Raw genomic sequence first — 25957 nt, forward strand, 5'->3', positions numbered from 1 at the left:
CATGATGATGTCATCATGAACCCATTATGATGTCATCATGATGATGTCATCATGAACCGATTATGATGTCATCATGAACCCTTTATGATGATGAAGTCATCACGAACCCATTATGATGTCATCATGATGATGTCATCATGAACCTATTGTGATGATGTCATCATGAACCCACTATGATATCATCACGATGATGTCATCACGAACACATTATGATGTCATGATGATGTCATCACGGACCCATGATGATGTCATCATGATGATGTCATCACGAACCCATTATGATGTCATCATGATGATGTCATCACGAACCCATTATGATGTCATCATGATGATGTCATCACGAACCCATTATGATGCTGTAATCATGATCCCACTATGATTTCGTCATGATGATGTCATCATGAACCCATTGTAATGAAGTCACCACGAACCCATTATGATGTCATCATGATGATGTCATCATGAACCCATTATGATGTCATCATGAACCCTTTATGATGATGTCATCACGAACCCTTCATGATGTCGTCATGATAATGTCATCATAAACCCATTATGATGATGAAGTCATCATGAACCCATTATGATGTCATCATGATGATGTCATCATGAACCCATTGTGATGATGTCATCATGAACCCATTATGATATTGCCATGATGATGTCAGGGAAACATGATGAAACAGGGAAACAGTGTATTTGCTTCATGTAATGTACCATTAAGCTTGCTGCTTGTACTGCTCTAATTACACATGAAACCAAGAAAACACTTAGAGAACACGGTCATTGAACCAACTACCCCTCGCATGCTAAGCGAGCACACCACCATTTGAACTAAATCCCCTTTGTATTCTACAGTTATTCGTGAAGTTGAAAAATCTGTGGGAAAGCATAGGGTCTATATAGTTTGTTTCCCTCCAATTTATTGCCAGCGTTAAGCACAACATTATTGAAAATTTATAAAGTATAAATAAAGTAACTGGAGAATGCGGGCATCGATCCCGCTACCTCTCGCATGCAAAGCGAGCGCTCTACCATTTGAGCTAATTCCCCTACGTAGAGTGGCATGTTTTAGGTGAAACAGGGAAACAGTGTATTTGCTGCATGTAATGTACTGATGGGCTTGCTGCATGTACTGTTCTAATTACACATGAAACCAAGAAAACACTTGAAAAGCACATGAAAAGTCTGTGGGAAATCATAAGGTCTATATAGTTTGTTTCCCTCCAATTTATTGCCATCATAAGGTCTATATAGTTTGTTTCCCTCCAATTTATTGCCAGCGTTAAGCACAACATTATTGAAAATTTATAAAGTATAAATAAAGTAACTGGAGAATGCGGGCATCGATTCCGCTACCTCTCACATGCTAAGCGAGCGCTCTACCATTTGAGCTAATTCCCTTACACAGAATGGCATGTTTTAGGTGAAACAGGGAAACAGTGTATTTGCTGCATGTAATGTACTGATGGGCTTGCTGCATGTACTGTTCTAATTACACATGAAACCAAGAAAACACTTGAAAAGCACATGAAAAATCTGTGGGAAATCATAAGGTCTATATAGTTTGTTTCCCTCCAATTTATTGCCAGCATACGGTCTATATAGTTTGTTTCCCTCCAATTTATTGCCAGCGTTAAGCACAACATTATTGAAAATTTATAAAGTATAAATAAAGTAACTGGAGAATGCGGGCATCGATCCCGCTACCTCTCGCATGCTAAGCGAGCGCTCTACCATTTGAGCTAATTCCCCTACACTGAGTCCATTGTTTTAGGTGAAACAGGGAAACAGTGTATTTGCTGCATGCAATGTACTGATGGGCTTACTGCATGTACTGCTCAAATTACACATGAAACCAAGAAAACACTTGAAAAGCACATGTAAAATCTGTGGGAAAGCATAAGGTCTATATAGTTTGTTTCCCTCCAATTTATTGCCAGCGTGTCATCATGAACCCATTATGGTGATGAAGACATCACGAACCCATTATGATGTCATCATGATGTCATCATGAACCCATTATGATGATGTCATCATGAACCCATTATGATGTTGTCATGATGATGTTATCCTGAACCCATTATGATGTCATCATGAACCCATTGTGATGATGTCATCATGAACCTATTATGATGTCATCATGAACCCATTATGATGTCATCATGAACCCATTATGATGATGAAGTCATCACGAACCCATTATGATGTCATCATGATGATGTCATCATGAACCTATTGTGATGATGTCATCATGAACCCATTATGATGTCATCACGATGATGTCATCACGAACACATTATGATGTCATCATGATGATGTCATCATGAACCCATTATGATGTCATCATGATGATGTCATCATGAACCCATTATGATGTCAACATGAACCCTTTATGATGATGAAGTCATCACGAACCCATTATGATGTTATCATGATGATGTCATCATGAACCTATTGTGATGATGTCATCATGAACCCACTATGATATCATCACGAACACATTATGATGTCATGATGATGTCATCACGGACCCATTATGATGTCATCATGATGATGTCATCACGAACCCATTATGATGTCATCATGATGATGTCATCACGAACACATTATGATGCTGTAATCATGATCCCACTATGATTTCGTCATGATGATGTCATCATGAACCCATTGTAATGAAGTCACCACGAACCCATTATGATGTCATCATGATGATGTCATCATGAACCCATTATGATGTCATCATGAACCCTTTATGATGATGTCATCACGAACCCTTCATGATGTCGTCATGATAATGTCATCATAAACCCATTATGATGATGAAGTCATCATGAACCCATTATGATGTCATCATGATGATGTCATCATGAACCCATTGTGATGATGTCATCATGAACCCATTATGATCTTGCCATGATGATGTCAGGGAAACATGATGAAACAGGGAAACAGTGTATTTGCTTCATGTAATGTACCATTAAGCTTGCTGCTTGTACTGCTCTAATTACACATGAAACCAAGAAAACACTTAGAGAACACGGTCATTGAACCAACTACCCCTCGCATGCTAAGCGAGCACACCACCATTTGAACTAAATCCCCTTTGTATTCTACAGTTATTCGTGAAGTTGAAAAATCTGTGGGAAAGCATAGGGTCTATACAGTTTGTTTTCCTCCAATTTATAGCCAGCGTTCAGCACAACATTATTGAAAATTTATAAAGTATAAATAAAGTAACTGGAGAATGCGGGCATCGATCCCGCTACCTCTCGCATGCGGAGCGAGCGCTCTGCCATTTGAGCTAATTCCCCTACATAGAGTGGCATGTTTTAGGTGAAACAGGGAAACAGTGTATTTGCTGCATGTAATGTACTGATGGGCTTGCTGCATGTACTGTTCTAATTACACATGAAACCAAGAAAACACTTGAAAAGCACATGAAAAATCTGTGGGAAATCATAAGGTCTATATAGTTTGTTTCCCTCCAATTTATTGCCAGCATACGGTCTATATAGTTTGTTTCCCTCCAATTTATTGCCAGCGTTAAGCACAACATTATTGAAAATTTATAAAGTATAAATAAAGTAACTGGAGAATGCGGGCATCGATCCCGCTACCTCTCGCATGCTAAGCGAGCGCTCTACCATTTGAGCTAACTCCCCTACACTGAGTCCATCGTTTTAGGTGAAACAGGGAAACAGTGTATTTGCTGCATGCAATGTACTGATGGGCTTACTGCATGTACTGCCCAAATTACACATGAAACCAAGAAAACACTTGAAAAGCACATGTAAAATCTGTGGGAAAGCATAAGGTCTATATAGTTTGTTTCCCTCCAATTTATTGCCAGCGTGTCATCATGAACCCATTATGGTGATGAAGACATCACGAACCCATTATGATGTCATCATGATGTCATCATGAACCCATTATGATGATGTCATCATGAACCCATTATGATGTTGTCATGATGATGTTATCCTGAACCCATTATGATGTCATCATGAACCCATTGTGATGATGTCATCATGAACCTATTATGATGTCATCATGAACCCATTATGATGTCATCATGAACCCATTATGATGATGAAGTCATCACGAACCCATTATGATGTCATCATGATGATGTCATCATGAACCTATTGTGATGATGTCATCATGAACCCATTATGATGTCATCACGATGATGTCATCACGAACACATTATGATGTCATCATGATGATGTCATCATGAACCCATTATGATGTCATCATGATGATGTCATCATGAACCGATTATGATGTCATCATGAACCCTTTATGATGATGAAGTCATCACGAACCCATTATGATGTCATCATGATGATGTCATCATGAACCTATTGTGATGATGTCATCATGAACCCACTATGATATCATCACGATGATGTCATCACGAACACATTATGATGTCATGATGATGTCATCACGGACCCATTATGATGTCATCATGATGATGTCATCACGAACCCATTATGATGTCATCATGATGATGTCATCACGAACCCATTATGATGCTGTAATCATGATCCCACTATGATTTCGTCATGATGATGTCATCATGAACCCATTGTAATGAAGTCACCATGAACCCATTATGATGTCATCATGATGATGTCATCATGAACCCATTATGATGTCATCATGAACCCTTTATGATGATGTCATCACGAACCCTTCATGATGTCGTCATGATAATGTCATCATAAACCCATTATGATGATGAAGTCATCATGAACCCATTATGATGTCATCATGATGATGTCATCATGAACCCATTGTGATGATGTCATCATGAACCCATTATGATATTGCCATGATGATGTCAGGGAAACATGATGAAACAGGGAAACAGTGTATTTGCTTCATGTAATGTACCATTAAGCTTGCTGCTTGTACTGCTCTAATTACACATGAAACCAAGAAAACACTTAGAGAACACGGTCATTGAACCAACTACCCCTCGCATGCTAAGCGAGCACACCACCATTTGAACTAAATACCCTTTGTATTCTACAGTTATTCGTGAAGTTGAAAAATCTGTGGGAAAGCATAGGGTCTATATAGTTTGTTTCCCTCCAATTTATTGCCAGCGTTAAGCACAACATTATTGAAAATTTATAAAGTATAAATAAAGTAACTGGAGAACGCGGGCATCGATCCCGCTACCTCTCGCATGCTAAGCGAGCGCTCTACCATTTGAGCTAATTCCCCTACATAGACTGGCATATTTTAGGTGAAACAGGGAAACAGTGTATTTGCTGCATGTAATGTACTGATGGGCTTGCTGCATGTACTGTTCTAATTACACATGAAACCAAGAAAACACTTGAAAAGCACATGAAAAATCTGTGGGAAATCATAAGGTCTATATAGTTTGTTTCCCTCCAATTTATTGCCAGCATACGGTCTATATAGTTTGTTTCCCTCCAATTTATTGCCAGTGTTAAGCACAACATTATTGAAAATTTATGAAGTATCAATAAAGTAACTGGAGAATGCAGGCATCGATCCCGCTACCTCTCGCATGCTAAGCGAGCGCTCTACCATTTGAGCTAATTCCCCTACACTGAGTCCATCGTTTTAGGTGAAACAGGGAAACAGTGTATTTGCTGCATGCAATGTACTGATGGGCTTACTGCATGTACTGCTCAAATTACACATGAAACCAAGAAAACACTTGAAAAGCACATGTAAAATCTGTGGGAAAGCATAAGGTCTATATAGTTTGTTTCCCTCCAATTTATTGCCAGCGTGTCATCATGAACCCATTATGGTGATGAAGACATCACGAACCCATTATGATGTCATCATGATGTCATCATGAACCCATTATGATGATGTCATCATGAACCCATTATGATGTTGTGATGATGATGTTATCCTGAACCCATTATGATGTCATCATGAACCCATTGTGATGATGTCATCATGAACCTATTATGATGTCATCATGAACCCATTATGATGTCATCATGAACCCATTATGATGATGAAGTCATCACGAACCCATTATGATGTCATCATGATGATGTCATCATGAACCTATTGTGATGATGTCATCATGAACCCATTATGATGTCATCACGATGATGTCATCACGAACACATTATGATGTCATCATGATGATGTCATCATGAACCCATTATGATGTCATCATGATGATGTCATCATGAACCGATTATGATGTCATCATGAACCCTTTATGATGATGAAGTCATCACGAACCCATTATGATGTCATCATGATGATGTCATCATGAACCTATTGTGATGATGTCATCATGAACCCACTATGATATCATCACGATGATGTCATCACGAACACATTATGATGTCATGATGATGTCATCACGGACCCATTATGATGTCATCATGATGATGTCATCACGAACCCATTATGATGTCATCATGATGATGTCATCACGAACCCATTATGATGTCATCATGATGATGTCATCACGAACCCATTATGATGCTGTAATCATGATCCCACTATGATTTCGTCATGATGATGTCATCATGAACCCATTGTAATGAAGTCACCACGAACCCATTATGATGTCATCATGATGATGTCATCATGAACCCATTATGATGTCATCATGAACCCTTTATGATGATGTCATCACGAACCCTTCATGATGTCGTCATGATAATGTCATCATAAACCCATTATGATGATGAAGTCATCATGAACCCATTATGATGTCATCATGATGATGTCATCATGAACCCATTGTGATGATGTCATCATGAACCCATTATGATATTGCCATGATGATGTCAGGGAAACATGATGAAACAGGGAAACAGTGTATTTGCTTCATGTAATGTACCATTAAGCTTGCTGCTTGTACTGCTCTAATTACACATGAAACCAAGAAAACACTTAGAGAACACGGTCATTGAACCAACTACCCCTCGCATGCTAAGCGAGCACACCACCATTTGAACTAAATCCCCTTTGTATTCTACAGTTATTCGTGAAGTTGAAAAATCTGTGGGAAAGCATAGGGTCTATATAGTTTGTTTCCCTCCAATTTATTGCCAGCGTTAAGCACAACATTATTGAAAATTTATAAAGTATAAATAAAGTAACTGAAGAATGCGGGCATCGATCCCGCTACCTCTCGCATGCAAAGCGAGCGCTCTACCATTTGAGCTAATTCCCCTACGTAGACTGGCATGTTTTAGGTGAAACAGGGAAACAGTGTATTTGCTGCATGTAATGTACTGATGGGCTTGCTGCATGTACTGTTCTAATTACACATGAAACCAAGAAAACACTTGAAAAGCACATGAAAAGTCTGTGGGAAATCATAAGGTCTATATAGTTTGTTTCCCTCCAATTTATTGCCATCATAAGGTCTATATAGTTTGTTTCCCTCCAATTTATTGCCAGCGTTAAGCACAACATTATTGAAAATTTATAAAGTATAAATAAAGTAACTGGAGAATGCGGGCATCGATTCTGCTACCTCTCACATGCTAAGCGAGCGCTCTACCATTTGAGCTAATTCCCTTACACAGAATGGCATGTTTTAGGTGAAACAGGGAAACAGTGTATTTGCTGCATGTAATGTACTGATGGGCTTGCTGCATGTACTGTTCTAATTACACATGAAACCAAGAAAACACTTGAAAAGCACATGAAAAATCTGTGGGAAATCATAAGGTCTATATAGTTTGTTTCCCTCCAATTTATTGCCAGCATACGGTCTATATAGTTTGTTTCCCTCCAATTTATTGCCAGCGTTAAGCACAACATTATTGAAAATTTATAAAGTATAAATAAAGTAACTGGAGAATGCGGGCATCGATCCCGCTACCTCTCGCATGCTAAGCGAGCGCTCTACCATTTGAGCTAATTCCCCTACACTGAGTCCATTGTTTTAGGTGAAACAGGGAAACAGTGTATTTGCTGCATGCAATGTACTGATGGTCTTACTGCATGTACTGCTCAAATTACACATGAAACTAAGAAAACACTTGAAAAGCACATGTAAAATCTGTGGGAAAGCATAAGGTCTATATAGTTTGTTTCCCTCCAATTTATTGCCAGCGTGTCATCATGAACCCATTATGGTGATGAAGACATCACGAACCCATTATGATGTCATCATGATGTCATCATGAACCCATTATGATGATGTCATCATGAACCCATTATGATGTTGTCATGATGATGTTATCCTGAACCCATTATGATGTCATCATGAACCCATTGTGATGATGTCATCATGAACCTATTATGATGTCATCATGAACCCATTATGATGTCATCATGAACCCATTATGATGATGAAGTCATCACGAACCCATTATGATGTCATCATGATGATGTCATCATGAACCTATTGTGATGATGTCATCATGAACCCATTATGATGTCATCACGATGATGTCATCACGAACACATTATGATGTCATCATGATGATGTCATCATGAACCCATTATGATGTCATCATGATGATGTCATCATGAACCCATTATGATGTCAACATGAACCCTTTATGATGATGAAGTCATCACGAACCCATTATGATGTTATCATGATGATGTCATCATGAACCTATTGTGATGATGTCATCATGAACCCACTATGATATCATCACGATGATGTCATCACGAACACATTATGATGTCATGATGATGTCATCACGGACCCATTATGATGTCATCATGATGATGTCATCACGAACCCATTATGATGTCATCATGATGATGTCATCACGAACCCATTATGATGCTGTAATCATGATCCCACTATGATTTCGTCATGATGATGTCATCATGAACCCATTGTAATGAAGTCACCACGAACCCATCATGATGTCATCATGATGATGTCATCATGAACCCATTATGATGTCATCATGAACCCTTTATGATGATGTCATCACGAACCCTTCATGATGTCGTCATGATAATGTCATCATAAACCCATTATGATGATGAAGTCATCATGAACCCATTATGATGTCATCATGATGATGTCATCATGAACCCATTGTGATGATGTCATCATGAACCCATTATGATCTTGCCATGATGATGTCAGGGAAACATGATGAAACAGGGAAACAGTGTATTTGCTTCATGTAATGTACCATTAAGCTTGCTGCTTGTACTGCTCTAATTACACATGAAACCAAGAAAACACTTAGAGAACACGGTCATTGAACCAACTACCCCTCGCATGCTAAGCGAGCACACCACCATTTGAACTAAATCCCCTTTGTATTCTACAGTTATTCGTGAAGTTGAAAAATCTGTGGGAAAGCATAGGGTCTATATAGTTTGTTTCCCTCCAATTTATTGCCAGCGTTAAGCACAACATTATTGAAAATTTATAAAGTATAAATAAAGTAACTGGAGAATGCGGGCATCGATCCCGCTACCTCTCGCATGCAAAGCGAGCGCACTACCATTTGAGCTAATTCCCCTACATAGAGTGGCATGTTTTAGGTGAAACAGGGAAACAGTGTATTTGCTGCATGTAATGTACTGATGGGCTTGCTGCATGTACTGTTCTAATTACACATCATTGTGATGATGTCATTATGAACCTATTATGATGTCATCATGAACCCATTATGATGTCATCATGAACCCATTATGATGATGAAGTCATCACGAACCCATTATGATGTCATCATGATGATATCATCATGAACCTATTGTGATGATGTCATCATGAACCCATTATGATGTCATCACGATGATGTCATCACGAACACATTATGATGTCATCATGATGATGTCATCATGAACCCATTATGATGTCATCATGATGATGTCATCATGAACCGATTATGATGTCATCATGAACCCTTTATGATGATGAAGTCATCACGAACCCATTATGATGTCATCATGATGATGTCATCATGAACCTATTGTGATGATGTCATCATGAACCCACTATGATATCATCACGATGATGTCATCACGAACACATTATGATGTCATGATGATGTCATCACGGACCCATTATGACGTCATCATGATGATGTCATCACGAACCCATTATGATGTCATCATGATGATGTCATCACGAACCCATTATGATGTCATCATGATGATGTCATCACGAACCCATTATGATGCTGTAATCATGATCCCACTATGATTTCGTCATGATGATGTCATCATGAACCCATTGTAATGAAGTCACCACGAACCCATTATGATGTCATCATGATGATGTCATCATGAACCTATTATGATGTCATCATGAACCCTTTATGATGATGTCATCACGAACCCTTCATGATGTCGTCATGATAATGTCATCATAAACCCATTATGATGATGAAGTCATCATGAACCCATTATGATGTCATCATGATGATGTCATCATGAACCCATTGTGATGATGTCATCATGAACCCATTATGATCTTGCCATGATGATGTCAGGGAAACATGATGAAACTGGGAAACAGTGTATTTGCTTCATGTAATGTACCATTAAGCTTGCTGCTTGTACTGCTCTAATTACACATGAAACCAAGAAAACACTTAGAGAACACGGTCATTGAACCAACTACCCCTCGCATGCTAAGCGAGCACACCACCATTTGAACTAAATCCCCTTTGTATTCTACAGTTATTCGTGAAGTTGAAAAATCTGTGGGAAAGCATAGGGTCTATACAGTTTGTTTTCCTCCAATTTATAGCCAGCGTTCAGCACAACATTATTGAAAATTTATAAAGTATAAATAAAGTAACTGGAGAATGCGGGCATCGATCCCGCTACCTCTCGCATGTGGAGCGAGCGCTCTACAATTCGAGCTAATTCCCCTACATAGAGTGGCATGTTTTAGGTGAAACAGGGAAACAGTGTATTTGCTGCATGTAATGTACTGATGGGCTTGCTGCATGTACTGTTCTAATTACACATGAAACCAAGAAAACACTTGAAAAGCACATGAAAAGTCTGTGGGAAATCATAAGGTCTATATAGTTTGTTTCCCTCCAATTTATTGCCATCATAAGGTCTATATAGTTTGTTTCCCTCCAATTTATTGCCAGCGTTAAGCACAACATTATTGAAAATTTATAAAGTATAAATAAAGTAACTGGAGAATGCGGGCATCGATCCCGCTACCTCACGCATGCTAAGCAAGCGCTCTACCATTTGAGCTAATTCCCCTACATAGAGTGGCATGTTTTAGGTGAAACAGGGAAACAGTGTATTTGCTGCATGTAATGTACTGATGGGCTTGCTGCATGTACTGTTCTAATTACACATGAAACCAAGAAAACACTTGAAAAGCACATGAAAAATCTGTGGGAAATCATAAGGTCTATATAGTTTGTTTCCCTCCAATTTATTGCCAGCATACGGTCTATATAGTTTGTTTCCCTCCAATTTATTGCCAGCGTTAAGCACAACATTATTGAAAATTTATAAAGTATAAATAAAGTAACTGGAGAATGCGGGCATCGATCCCACTACCTCTCGCATGCTAAGCGAGCGCTCTACCATTTGAGCTAATTCCCCTACACTGAGTCCATCGTTTTAGGTGAAACAGGGAAACAGTGTATTTGCTGCATGCAATGTACTGATGGGCTTACTGCATGTACTGCCCAAATTACACATGAAACCAAGAAAACACTTGAAAAGCACATGTAAAATCTGTGGGAAAGCATAAGGTCTATATAGTTTGTTTCCCTCCAATTTATTGCCAGCGTGTCATCATGAACCCATTATAGTGATGAAGACATCACGAACCCATTATGATGTCATCATGATGTCATCATGAACCCATTATGATGATGTCATCATGAACCCATTATGATGTTGTCATGATGATGTTATCCTGAACCCATTATGATGTCATCATGAACCCATTGTGATGATGTCATCATGAACCTATTATGATGTCATCATGAACCCATTATGATGTCATCATGAACCCATTATGATGATGAAGTCATCACGAACCCATTATGATGTCATCATGATGATGTCATCATGAACCTATTGTGATGATGTCATCATGAACCCATTATGACGTCATCACGATGATGTCATCACGAACACATTATGATGTCATCATGATGATGTCATCATGAACCCATTATGATGTCATCATGATGATGTCATCATGAACCGATTATGATGTCATCATGAACCCTTTATGATGATGAAGTCATCACGAACCCATTATGATGTCATCATGATGATGTCATCATGAACCTATTGTGATGATGTCATCATGAACCCACTATGATATCATCACGATGATGTCATCACGAACACATTATGATGTCATGATGATGTCATCACGGACCCATGATGATGTCATCATGATGATGTCATCACGAACCCATTATGATGTCATCATGATGATGTCATCACGAACCCATTATGATGTCATCATGATGATGTCATCACGAACCCATTATGATGCTGTAATCATGATCCCACTATGATTTCGTCATGATGATGTCATCATGAACCCATTGTAATGAAGTCACCACGAACCCATTATGATGTCATCATGATGATGTCATCATGAACCCATTATGATGTCATCATGAACCCTTTATGATGATGTCATCACGAACCCTTCATGATGTCGTCATGATAATGTCATCATAAACCCATTATGATGATGAAGTCATCATGAACCCATTATGATGTCATCATGATGATGTCATCATGAACCCATTGTGATGATGTCATCATGAACCCATTATGATCTTGCCATGATGATGTCAGGGAAACATGATGAAACAGGGAAACAGTGTATTTGCTTCATGTAATGTACCATTAAGCTTGCTGCTTGTACTGCTCTAATTACACATGAAACCAAGAAAACACTTAGAGAACACGGTCATTGAACCAACTACCCCTCGCATGCTAAGCGAGCACACCACCATTTGAACTAAATCCCCTTTGTATTCTACAGTTATTCGTGAAGTTGAAAAATCTGTGGGAAAGCATAGGGTCTATACAGTTTGTTTTCCTCCAATTTATAGCCAGCGTTCAGCACAACATTATTGAAAATTTATAAAGTATAAATAAAGTAACTGGAGAATGCGGGCATCGATCCCGCTACCTCTCGCATGCGGAGCGAGCGCTCTACCATTTGAGCTAATTCCCCTACATAGAGTGGCATGTTTTAGGTGAAACAGGGAAACAGTGTATTTGCTGCATGTAATGTACTGATGGGCTTGCTGCATGTACTGTTCTAATTACACATGAAACCAAGAAAACACTTGAAAAGCACATGAAAAGTCTGTGGGAAATCATAAGGTCTATATAGTTTGTTTCCCTCCAATTTATTGCCATCATAAGGTCTATATAGTGTGTTTCCCTCCAATTTATTGCCAGCGTTAAGCACAACATTATTGAAAATTTATAAAGTATAAATAAAGTAACTGGAGAATGCGGGCATCGATCCCGCTACCTCACGCACGCTAAGCGAGCGCTCTACCATTTGAGCTAATTCCCCTACATAGAGTGGCATGTTTTAGGTGAAACAGGGAAACAGTGTATTTGCTGCATGTAATGTACTGATGGGCTTGCTGCATGTACTGTTCTAATTACACATGAAACCAAGAAAACACTTGAAAAGCACATGAAAAATCTGTGGGAAATCATAAGGTCTATATAGTTTGTTTCCCTCCAATTTATTGCCAGCATACGGTCTATATAGTTTGTTTCCCTCCAATTTATTGCCAGCGTTAAGCACAACATTATTGAAAATTTATAAAGTATAAATAAAGTAACTGGAGAATGCGGGCATCGATCCCGCTACCTCTCGCATGCTAAGCGAGCGCTCTACCATTTGAGCTAATTCCCCTACACTGAGTCCATCGTTTTAGGTGAAACAGGGAAACAGTGTATTTGCTGCATGCAATGTACTGATGGGCTTACTGCATGTACTGCCCAAATTACACATGAAACCAAGAAAAAACTTGAAAAGCACATGTAAAATCTGTGGGAAAGCATAAGGTCTATATAGTTTGTTTCCCTCCAATTTATTGCCAGCGTGTCATCATGAACCCATTATGGTGATGAAGACATCACGAACCCATTATGATGTCATCATGATGTCATCATGAACCCATTATGATGATGTCATCATGAACCCATTATGATGTTGTCATGATGATGTTATCCTGAACCCATTATGATGTCATCATGAACCCATTGTGATGATGTCATCATGAACCTATTATGATGTCATCATGAACCCATTATGATGTCATCATGAACCCATTATGATGATGAAGTCATCACGAACCCATTATGATGTCATCATGATGATGTCATCATGAACCTATTGTGATGATGTCATCATGAACCCATTATGATGTCATCACGATGATGTCATCACGAACACATTATGATGTCATCATGATGATGTCATCATGAACCCATTATGATGTCATCATGATGATGTCATCATGAACCGATTATGATGTCATCATGAACCCTTTATGATGATGAAGTCATCACGAACCCATTATGATGTCATCATGATGATGTCATCATGAACCTATTGTGATGATGTCATCATGAACCCACTATGATATCATCACGATGATGTCATAACGAACACATTATGATGTCATGATGATGTCATCACGGACCCATTATGATGTCATCATGATGATGTCATCACGAACCCATTATGATGTCATCATGATGATGTCATCACGAACCCATTATGATGTCATCATGATGATGTCATCACGAACCCATTATGATGCTGTAATCATGATCCCACTATGATTTCGTCATGATGATGTCATCATGAACCCATTGTAATGAAGTCACCACGAACCCATTATGATGTCATCATGATGATGTCATCATGAACCCATTATGATGTCATCATGAACCCTTTATGATGATGTCATCACGAACCCTTCATGATGTCGTCATGATAATGTCATCATAAACCCATTATGATGATGAAGTCATCATGAACCCATTATGATGTCATCACGATGATGTCATCATGAACCCATTGTGATGATGTCATCATGAACCCATTATGATCTTGCCATGATGATGTCAGGGAAACATGATGAAACAGGGAAACAGTGTATTTGCTTCATGTAATGTACCATTAAGCTTGCTGCTTGTACTGCTCTAATTACACATGAAACCAAGAAAACACTTAGAGAACACGGTCATTGAACCAACTACCCCTCGCATGCTAAGCGAGCACACCACCATTTGAACTAAATCCCCTTTGTATTCTACAGTTATTCGTGAAGTTGAAAAATCTGTGGGAAAGCATAGGGTCTATACAGTTTGTTTTCCTCCAATTTATAGCCAGCGTTCAGCACAACATTATTGAAAATTTATAAAGTATAAATAAAGCAACTGGAGAATGCGGGCATCGATCCCGCTACCTCTCGCATGCGGAGCGAGCGCTCTACCATTTGAGCTAATTCCCCTACATAGAGTGGCATGTTTTAGGTGAAACAGGGAAACAGTGTATTTGCTGCATGTAATGTACTGATGGGCTTGCTGCATGTACTGTTCTAATTACACATGAAACCAAGAAAACACTTGAAAAGCACATGAAAAGTCTGTGGGAAATCATAAGGTCTATATAGTTTGTTTCCCTCCAATTTATTGCCATCATAAGGTCTATATAGTTTGTTTCCCTCCAATTTATTGCCAGCGTTAAGCACAACATTATTGAAAATTTATAAAGTATAAATAAAGTAACTGGAGAATGTGGGCATCGATCCCGCTACCTCACGCATGCTAAGCAAGCGCTCTACCATTTGAGCTAATTCCCCTACATAGAGTGGCATGTTTTAGGTGAAACAGGGAAACAGTGTATTTGCTGCATGTAATGTACTGATGGGCTTGCTGCATGTACTGTTCTAATTACACATGAAACCAAGAAAACACTTGAAAAGCACATGAAAAATCTGTGGGAAATCATAAGGTCTATATAGTTTGTTTCCCTCCAATTTATTGCCAGCATACGGTCTATATAGTTTGTTTCCCTCCAATTTATTGCCAGCGTTAAGCACAACATTATTGAAAATTTATAAAGTATAAATAAAGTAACTGGAGAATGCGGGCATCGATCCCGCTACCTCTCGCATGCTAAGCGAGCGCTCTACCATTTGAGCTAATTCCCCTACACTGAGTCCATCGTTTTAGGTGAAACAGGGAAACAGTGTATTTGCTGCATGCAATGTACTGATGGGCTTACTGCATGTACTGCCCAAATTACACATGAAACCAAGAAAACACTTGAAAAGCACATGTAAAATCTGTGGGAAAGCATAAGGTCTATATAGTTTGTTTCCCTCCAATTTATTGCCAGCGTGTCATCATGAACCCATTATGGTGATGAAGACATCACGAACCCATTATGATGTCATCATGATGTCATCATGAACCCATTATGATGATGTCATCATGAACCCATTATGATGTTGTCATGATGATGTTATCCTGAACCCATTATGATGTCATCATGAACCCATTGTGATGATGTCATCATGAACCTATTATGATGTCATCATGAACCCATTATGATGTCATCATGAACCCATTATGATGATGAAGTCATCACGAACCCATTATGATGTCATCATGATGATGTCATCATGAACCTATTGTGATGATGTCATCATGAACCCATTATGATGTCATCACGATGATGTCATCACGAACACATTATGATGTCATCATGATGATGTCATCATGAACCCATTATGATGTCATCATGATGATGTCATCATGAACCCATTATGATGTCATCATGAACCTATTGTGATGATGTCATCATGAACCCACTATGATATCATCACGATGATGTCATCACGAACACATTATGATGTCATGATGATGTCATCACGGACCCATTATGATGTCATCATGATTATGTCATCACGAACCCATTATGATGTCATCATGATGATGTCATCACGAACCCATTATGATGTCATCATGATGATGTCATCACGAACCCATTATGATGCTGTAATCATGATCCCACTATGATTTCGTCATGATGATGTCATCATGAACCCATTGTAATGAAGTCACCACGAACCCATCATGATGTCATCATGATGATGTCATCATGAACCCATTATGATGTCATTATGAACCCTTTATGATGATGTCATCGCGAACCCTTCATGATGTCGTCATGATAATGTCATCATAAACCCATTATGATGATGAAGTCATCATGAACCCATTATGATGTCATCATGATGATGTCATCATGAACCCATTGTGATGATGTCATCATGAACCCATTATGATATTGCCATGATGATGTCAGGGAAACATGATGAAACAGGGAAACAGTGTATTTGCTTCATGTAATGTACCATTAAGCTTGCTGCTTGTACTGCTCTAATTATACATGAAACCAAGAAAACACTTAGAGAACAAGGTCATTGAACCAACTACCCCTCGCATGCTAAGCGAGCACACCACCATTTGAACTAAATCCCCTTTGTATTCTACAGTTATTCGTGAAGTTGAAAAATCTGTGGGAAAGCATAGGGTCTATATAGTTTGTTTCCCTCCAATTTATTGCCAGCGTTAAGCACAACATTATTGAAAATTTATAAAGTATAAATAAAGTAACTGGAGAATGCGGGCATCGATCCCGCTACCTGTCGCATGCAAAGCGAGCGCGCTACCATTTGAGCTAATTCCCCTACATAGAGTGGCATGTTTTAGGTGAAACAGGGAAACAGTGTATTTGCTGCATGTAATGTACTGATGGGCTTGCTGCATGTACTGTTCTAATTACACATCATTGTGATGATGTCATTATGAACCTATTATGATGTCATCATGAACCCATTATGATGTCATCATGAACCCATTATGATGATGAAGTCATCACGAACCCATTATGATGTCATCATGATGATATCATCATGAACCTATTGTGATGATGTCATCATGAACCCATTATGATGTCATCACGATGATGTCATCACGAACACATTATGATGTCATCATGATGATGTCATCATGAACCCATTATGATGTCATCATGATGATGTCATCATGAACCGATTATGATGTCATCATGAACCCTTTATGATGATGAAGTCATCACGAACCCATTATGATGTCATCATGATGATGTCATCATGAACCTATTGTGATGATGTCATCATGAACCCACTATGATATCATCACGATGATGTCATCACGAACACATTATGATGTCATGATGATGTCATCACGGACCCATTATGATGTCATCATGATGATGTCATCACGAACCCATTATGATGTCATCATGATGATGTCATCACGAACCCATTATGATGTCATCATGATGATGTCATCACGAACCCATTATGATGCTGTAATCATGATCCCACTATGATTTCGTCATGATGATGTCATCATGAACCCATTGTAATGAAGTCACCACGAACCCATTATGATGTCATCATGATGATGTCATCATGAACCCATTATGATGTCATCATGAACCCTTTATGATGATGTCATCACGAACCCTTCATGATGTCGTCATGATAATGTCATCATAAACCCATTATGATGATGAAGTCATCATGAACCCATTATGATGTCATCATGATGATGTCATCATGAACCCATTGTGATGATGTCATCATGAACCCATTATGATCTTGCCATGATGATGTCAGGGAAACATGATGAAACAGGGAAACAGTGTATTTGCTTCATGTAATGTACCATTAAGCTTGCTGCTTGTACTGCTCTAATTACACATGAAACCAAGAAAACACTTAGAGAACACGGTCATTGAACCTACTACCCCTCGCATGCTAAGCGAGCACACCACCATTTGAACTAAATCCCCTTTGTATTCTACAGTTATTTGTGAAGTTGAAAAATCTGTGATAAAGCATAGGGTCTATATAGTTTGTTTCCCTCCAATTTATTGCCAGCGTTAAGCACAAGATTATTGAAAATTTATAAAGTATAAATAAAGTAATTGGAGAATGCGGGCATCGATCCCGCTACCTCTCGCATGCAAAGCGAGCGCTCTACCATTTGAGCTAATTCCCCTACATAGAGTGGCATGTTTTAGGAGAAACAGGGAAACAGTGTATTTGCTGCATGTAATGTACTGATGGTCTTGCTGCATGTACTGTTCTAATTACACATGAAACCAAGAAAACACTTGAAAAGCACATGAAAAATCTGTGGGAAATCATAAGGTCTATATAGTTTGTTTCCCTCCAATTTATTGCCATCATAAGGTCTATATAGTTTGTTTCCCTCCAATTTATTGCCAGCGTTAAGCACAACATTATTGAAAATTTATAAAGTATAAATAAAGTAACTGGAGAATGCGGGCATCGATCCCGCTACCTCTCGCATGCTAAGCGAGCGCTCTACCATTTGAGCTAATTCCCCTACACTGAGTCCATTGTTTTAGGTGAAACAGGGAAACAGTGTATTTGCTGCATGTAATGTACTGATGGGCTTACTGCATGTACTGCTCAAATTACACATGAAACCAAGAAAACACTTGAAAAGCACATGTAAAATCTGTGGGAAAGCATAAGGTCTATATGGTTTGTTTCCCTCCAATTTATTGCCAGCGTGTCATCATGAACCCATTATGGTGATGAAGACATCACGAACCCATTATGATGTCATCATGATGTCATCATGAACCCATTATGATGATGTCATCATGAACCCATTATGATGTTGTCATGATGATGTTATCCTGAACCCATTATGATGTCATCATGAACCCATTGTGATGATGTCATCATGAACCTATTATGATGTCATCATGAACCCATTATGATGTCATCATGAACCCATTATGATGATGAAGTCATCACGAACCCATTATGATGTCATCATGATGATGTCATCATGAACCTATTGTGATGATGTCATCATGAACCCATTATGATGTCATCACGATGATGTCATCACGAACACATTATGATGTCATCATGATGATGTCATCATGAACCCATTATGATGTCATCATGATGATGTCATCATGAACCCATTATGATGTCATCATGAACCCTTTATGATGATGAAGTCATCATGAACCCATTATGATGTCATCATGATGATGTCATCATGAACCTATTGTGATGATGTCATCATGAACCCACTATGATATCATCACGATGATGTCATCACGAACACATTATGATGTCATGATGATGTCATCACGGACCCATTATGATGTCATCATGATGATGTCATCACGAACCCATTATGATGTCATCATGATGATGTCATCACGAACCCATTATGATGCCATCATGATGATGTCATCACGAACCCATTATGATGCTGTAATCATGATCCCACTATGATTTCGTCATGATGATGTGATCATGAACCCATTGTAATGAAGTCACCACGAACCCATTATGATGTCATCATGATGATGTCATCATGAAACCATTATGATGTCATCATGAACCCTTTATGATGATGTCATCACGAACCCTTCATGATGTCGTCATGATAATGTCATCATAAACCCATTATGATGATGAAGTCATCATGAACCCATTATGATGTCATCATGATGATGTCATCATGAACCCATTGTGATGATGTCATCATGAACCCATTATGATATTGCCATGATGATGTCAGGGAAACATGATGAAACTGGGAAACAGTGTATTTGCTTCATGTAATGTACCATTAAGCTTGCTGCTTGTACTGCTCTAATTACACATGAAACCAAGAAAACACTTAGAGAACACGGTCATTGAACCTACTACCCCTCGCATGCTAAGCGAGCACACCACCATTTGAACTAAATCCCCTTTGTATTCTACAGTTATGCGTGAAGTTGAAAAATCTGTGGGAAAGCATAGGGTCTATATAGTTTGTTTCCCTCCAATTTATAGCCAGCGTTAAGCACAACATTATTGAAAATTTATAAAGTATAAATAAAGTAACTGGAGAATGCGGGCATCGATCCCGCTACCTCTCGCATGCTAAGCAAACGCTCTACCATTTGAGCTAATTCTCCTACATAGAGTGGCATGTTTTAGGTGAAACAGGGAAACAGTGTATTTGCTGCATGTAATGTACTGATGGGCTTGCTGCATGTACTGTTCAAATTACACATGAAACCAAGAAAACATTTGAAAAGCACATGAAAAATCTGTGGGAAATCATAAGGTCTATATAGTTTGTTTCCCTCCAATTTATTGCCAGCATACGGTCTATATAGTTTGTTTCCCTCCAATTTATTGCCAGCGTTAAGCACAACATTATTGAAAATTTATAAAGTATAAATAAAGTAACTGGAGAATGCGGGCATCGATCCCGCTACCTCTCGCATGCTAAGCGAGCGCTCTACCATTTGAGCTAATTCCCCTACACTGAGTCCATTGTTTTAGGTGAAACAGGGAAACAGTGTATTTGCTGCATGCAATGTACTGATGGGCTTACTGCATGTACTGCTCAAATTACACATGAAACCAAGAAAACACTTGAAAAGCACATGTAAAATCTGTGGGAAAGCATAAGGTCTATATAGTTTGTTTCCCTCCAATTTATTGCCAGCGTGTCATCATGAACCCATTATGGTGATGAAGACATCACGAACCCATTATGATGTCATCATGATGTCATCATGAACCCATTATGATGATGTCATCATGAACCCATTATGATGTTGTCATGATGATGTTATCCTGAACCCATTATGATGTCATCATGAACCCATTGTGATGATGTCATCATGAACCTATTATGATGTCATCATGAACCCATTATGATGTCATCATGAACCCATTATGATGATGAAGTCATCACGAACCCATTATGATGTCATCATGATGATGTCATCATGAACCTATTGTGATGATGTCATCATGAACCCATTATGATGTCATCACGATGATGTCATCACGAACACATTATGATGTCATCATGATGATGTCATCATGAACCCATTATGATGTCATCATGATGATGTCATCATGAACCCATTATGATGTCAACATGAACCCTTTATGATGATGAAGTCATCACGAACCCATTATGATGTTATCATGATGATGTCATCATGAACCTATTGTGATGATGTCATCATGAACCCACTATGATATCATCACGAACACATTATGATGTCATGATGATGTCATCACGGACCCATTATGATGTCATCATGATGATGTCATCACGAACCCATTATGATGTCATCATGATGATGTCATCACGAACACATTATGATGCTGTAATCATGATCCCACTATGATTTCGTCATGATGATGTCATCATGAACCCATTGTAATGAAGTCACCACGAACCCATTATGATGTCATCATGATGATGTCATCATGAACCCATTATGATGTCATCATGAACCCTTTATGATGATGTCATCACGAACCCTTCATGATGTCGTCATGATAATGTCATCATAAACCCATTATGATGATGAAGTCATCATGAACCCATTATGATGTCATCATGATGATGTCATCATGAACCCATTGTGATGATGTCATCATGAACCCATTATGATCTTGCCATGATGATGTCAGGGAAACATGATGAAACAGGGAAACAGTGTATTTGCTTCATGTAATGTACCATTAAGCTTGCTGCTTGTACTGCTCTAATTACACATGAAACCAAGAAAACACTTAGAGAACACGGTCATTGAACCAACTACCCCTCGCATGCTAAGCGAGCACACCACCATTTGAACTAAATCCCCTTTGTATTCTACAGTTATTCGTGAAGTTGAAAAATCTGTGGGAAAGCATAGGGTCTATACAGTTTGTTTTCCTCCAATTTATAGCCAGCGTTCAGCACAACATTATTGAAAATTTATAAAGTATAAATAAAGTAACTGGAGAATGCGGGCATCGATCCCGCTACCTCTCGCATGCGGAGCGAGCGCTCTGCCATTTGAGCTAATTCCCCTACATAGAGTGGCATGTTTTAGGTGAAACAGGGAAACAGTGTATTTGCTGCATGTAATGTACTGATGGGCTTGCTGCATGTACTGTTCTAATTACACATGAAACCAAGAAAACACTTGAAAAGCACATGAAAAATCTGTGGGAAATCATAAGGTCTATATAGTTTGTTTCCCTCCAATTTATTGCCAGCATACGGTCTATATAGTTTGTTTCCCTCCAATTTATTGCCAGCGTTAAGCACAACATTATTGAAAATTTATAAAGTATAAATAAAGTAACTGGAGAATGCGGGCATCGATCCCGCTACCTCTCGCATGCTAAGCGAGCGCTCTACCATTTGAGCTAACTCCCCTACACTGAGTCCATCGTTTTAGGTGAAACAGGGAAACAGTGTATTTGCTGCATGCAATGTACTGATGGGCTTACTGCATGTACTGCCCAAATTACACATGAAACCAAGAAAACACTTGAAAAGCACATGTAAAATCTGTGGGAAAGCATAAGGTCTATATAGTTTGTTTCCCTCCAATTTATTGCCAGCGTGTCATCATGAACCCATTATGGTGATGAAGACATCACGAACCCATTATGATGTCATCATGATGTCATCATGAACCCATTATGATGATGTCATCATGAACCCATTATGATGTTGTCATGATGATGTTATCCTGAACCCATTATGATGTCATCATGAACCCATTGTGATGATGTCATCATGAACCTATTATGATGTCATCATGAACCCATTATGATGTCATCATGAACCCATTATGATGATGAAGTCATCACGAACCCATTATGATGTCATCATGATGATGTCATCATGAACCTATTGTGATGATGTCATCATGAACCCATTATGATGTCATCACGATGATGTCATCACGAACACATTATGATGTCATCATGATGATGTCATCATGAACCCATTATGATGTCATCATGATGATGTCATCATGAACCGATTATGATGTCATCATGAACCCTTTATGATGATGAAGTCATCACGAACCCATTATGATGTCATCATGATGATGTCATCATGAACCTATTGTGATGATGTCATCATGAACCCACTATGATATCATCACGATGATGTCATCACGAACACATTATGATGTCATGATGATGTCATCACGGACCCATTATGATGTCATCATGATGATGTCATCACGAACCCATTATGATGTCATCATGATGATGTCATCACGAACCCATTATGATGCTGTAATCATGATCCCACTATGATTTCGTCATGATGATGTCATCATGAACCCATTGTAATGAAGTCACCATGAACCCATTATGATGTCATCATGATGATGTCATCATGAACCCATTATGATGTCATCATGAACCCTTTATGATGATGTCATCACGAACCCTTCATGATGTCGTCATGATAATGTCATCATAAACCCATTATGATGATGAAGTCATCATGAACCCATTATGATGTCATCATGATGATGTCATCATGAACCCATTGTGATGATGTCATCATGAACCCATTATGATATTGCCATGATGATGTCAGGGAAACATGATGAAACAGGGAAACAGTGTATTTGCTTCATGTAATGTACCATTAAGCTTGCTGCTTGTACTGCTCTAATTACACATGAAACCAAGAAAACACTTAGAGAACACGGTCATTGAACCAACTACCCCTCGCATGCTAAGCGAGCACACCACCATTTGAACTAAATACCCTTTGTATTCTACAGTTATTCGTGAAGTTGAAAAATCTGTGGGAAAGCATAGGGTCTATATAGTTTGTTTCCCTCCAATTTATTGCCAGCGTTAAGCACAACATTATTGAAAATTTATAAAGTATAAATAAAGTAACTGGAGAACGCGGGCATCGATCCCGCTACCTCTCGCATGCTAAGCGAGCGCTCTACCATTTGAGCTAATTCCCCTACATAGACTGGCATATTTTAGGTGAAACAGGGAAACAGTGTATTTGCTGCATGTAATGTACTGATGGGCTTGCTGCATGTACTGTTCTAATTACACATGAAACCAAGAAAACACTTGAAAAGCACATGAAAAATCTGTGGGAAATCATAAGGTCTATATAGTTTGTTTCCCTCCAATTTATTGCCAGCATACGGTCTATATAGTTTGTTTCCCTCCAATTTATTGCCAGTGTTAAGCACAACATTATTGAAAATTTATGAAGTATCAATAAAGTAACTGGAGAATGCAGGCATCGATCCCGCTACCTCTCGCATGCTAAGCGAGCGCTCTACCATTTGAGCTAATTCCCCTACACTGAGTCCATCGTTTTAGGTGAAACAGGGAAACAGTGTATTTGCTGCATGCAATGTACTGATGGGCTTACTGCATGTACTGCTCAAATTACACATGAAACCAAGAAAACACTTGAAAAGCACATGTAAAATCTGTGGGAAAGCATAAGGTCTATATAGTTTGTTTCCCTCCAATTTATTGCCAGCGTGTCATCATGAACCCATTATGGTGATGAAGACATCACGAACCCATTATGATGTCATCATGATGTCATCATGAACCCATTATGATGATGTCATCATGAACCCATTATGATGTTGTGATGATGATGTTATCCTGAACCCATTATGATGTCATCATGAACCCATTGTGATGATGTCATCATGAACCTATTATGATGTCATCATGAACCCATTATGATGTCATCATGAACCCATTATGATGATGAAGTCATCACGAACCCATTATGATGTCATCATGATGATGTCATCATGAACCTATTGTGATGATGTCATCATGAACCCATTATGATGTCATCACGATGATGTCATCACGAACACATTATGATGTCATCATGATGATGTCATCATGAACCCATTATGATGTCATCATGATGATGTCATCATGAACCGATTATGATGTCATCATGAACCCTTTATGATGATGAAGTCATCACGAACCCATTATGATGTCATCATGATGATGTCATCATGAACCTATTGTGATGATGTCATCATGAACCCACTATGATATCATCACGATGATGT

General features: G+C 38.6%; 12 non-coding genes across 12 annotated transcripts; all 12 read right to left on the reverse strand.

Moving 5' to 3' along the window:
* Window positions 1–980: 980 nt before the first annotated feature.
* TRNAA-UGC (transfer RNA alanine (anticodon UGC)) lies at window positions 981–1053 on the reverse strand. Its single transcript has one exon. It is a non-coding gene; the product is annotated as a tRNA-Ala (tRNA).
* Window positions 1054–1682: 629 nt separating this feature from the next.
* TRNAA-AGC (transfer RNA alanine (anticodon AGC)) lies at window positions 1683–1755 on the reverse strand. Its single transcript has one exon. It is a non-coding gene; the product is annotated as a tRNA-Ala (tRNA).
* Window positions 1756–3592: 1837 nt separating this feature from the next.
* TRNAA-AGC (transfer RNA alanine (anticodon AGC)) lies at window positions 3593–3665 on the reverse strand. Its single transcript has one exon. It is a non-coding gene; the product is annotated as a tRNA-Ala (tRNA).
* Window positions 3666–7125: 3460 nt separating this feature from the next.
* TRNAA-UGC (transfer RNA alanine (anticodon UGC)) lies at window positions 7126–7198 on the reverse strand. Its single transcript has one exon. It is a non-coding gene; the product is annotated as a tRNA-Ala (tRNA).
* Window positions 7199–7827: 629 nt separating this feature from the next.
* TRNAA-AGC (transfer RNA alanine (anticodon AGC)) lies at window positions 7828–7900 on the reverse strand. Its single transcript has one exon. It is a non-coding gene; the product is annotated as a tRNA-Ala (tRNA).
* A 3562-nt stretch (window positions 7901–11462) lies between these two features.
* On the reverse strand, window positions 11463–11535 carry TRNAA-AGC (transfer RNA alanine (anticodon AGC)). Its single transcript has one exon. It is a non-coding gene; the product is annotated as a tRNA-Ala (tRNA).
* A 2238-nt stretch (window positions 11536–13773) lies between these two features.
* Window positions 13774–13846, reverse strand: TRNAA-AGC (transfer RNA alanine (anticodon AGC)). Its single transcript has one exon. It is a non-coding gene; the product is annotated as a tRNA-Ala (tRNA).
* Window positions 13847–16084: 2238 nt separating this feature from the next.
* Window positions 16085–16157, reverse strand: TRNAA-AGC (transfer RNA alanine (anticodon AGC)). The gene has a single exon. It is a non-coding gene; the product is annotated as a tRNA-Ala (tRNA).
* A 2832-nt stretch (window positions 16158–18989) lies between these two features.
* On the reverse strand, window positions 18990–19062 carry TRNAA-UGC (transfer RNA alanine (anticodon UGC)). Its single transcript has one exon. It is a non-coding gene; the product is annotated as a tRNA-Ala (tRNA).
* A 278-nt stretch (window positions 19063–19340) lies between these two features.
* On the reverse strand, window positions 19341–19413 carry TRNAA-AGC (transfer RNA alanine (anticodon AGC)). The gene has a single exon. It is a non-coding gene; the product is annotated as a tRNA-Ala (tRNA).
* Window positions 19414–21300: 1887 nt separating this feature from the next.
* TRNAA-AGC (transfer RNA alanine (anticodon AGC)) lies at window positions 21301–21373 on the reverse strand. The gene has a single exon. It is a non-coding gene; the product is annotated as a tRNA-Ala (tRNA).
* A 1837-nt stretch (window positions 21374–23210) lies between these two features.
* Window positions 23211–23283, reverse strand: TRNAA-AGC (transfer RNA alanine (anticodon AGC)). The gene has a single exon. It is a non-coding gene; the product is annotated as a tRNA-Ala (tRNA).
* Window positions 23284–25957: the final 2674 nt, after the last annotated feature.

Source organism: Spea bombifrons, chromosome 5 (assembly GCF_027358695.1).
Source record: "Spea bombifrons isolate aSpeBom1 chromosome 5, aSpeBom1.2.pri, whole genome shotgun sequence".
Taxonomy (NCBI): Eukaryota; Metazoa; Chordata; class Amphibia; order Anura; family Pelobatidae; genus Spea; species Spea bombifrons.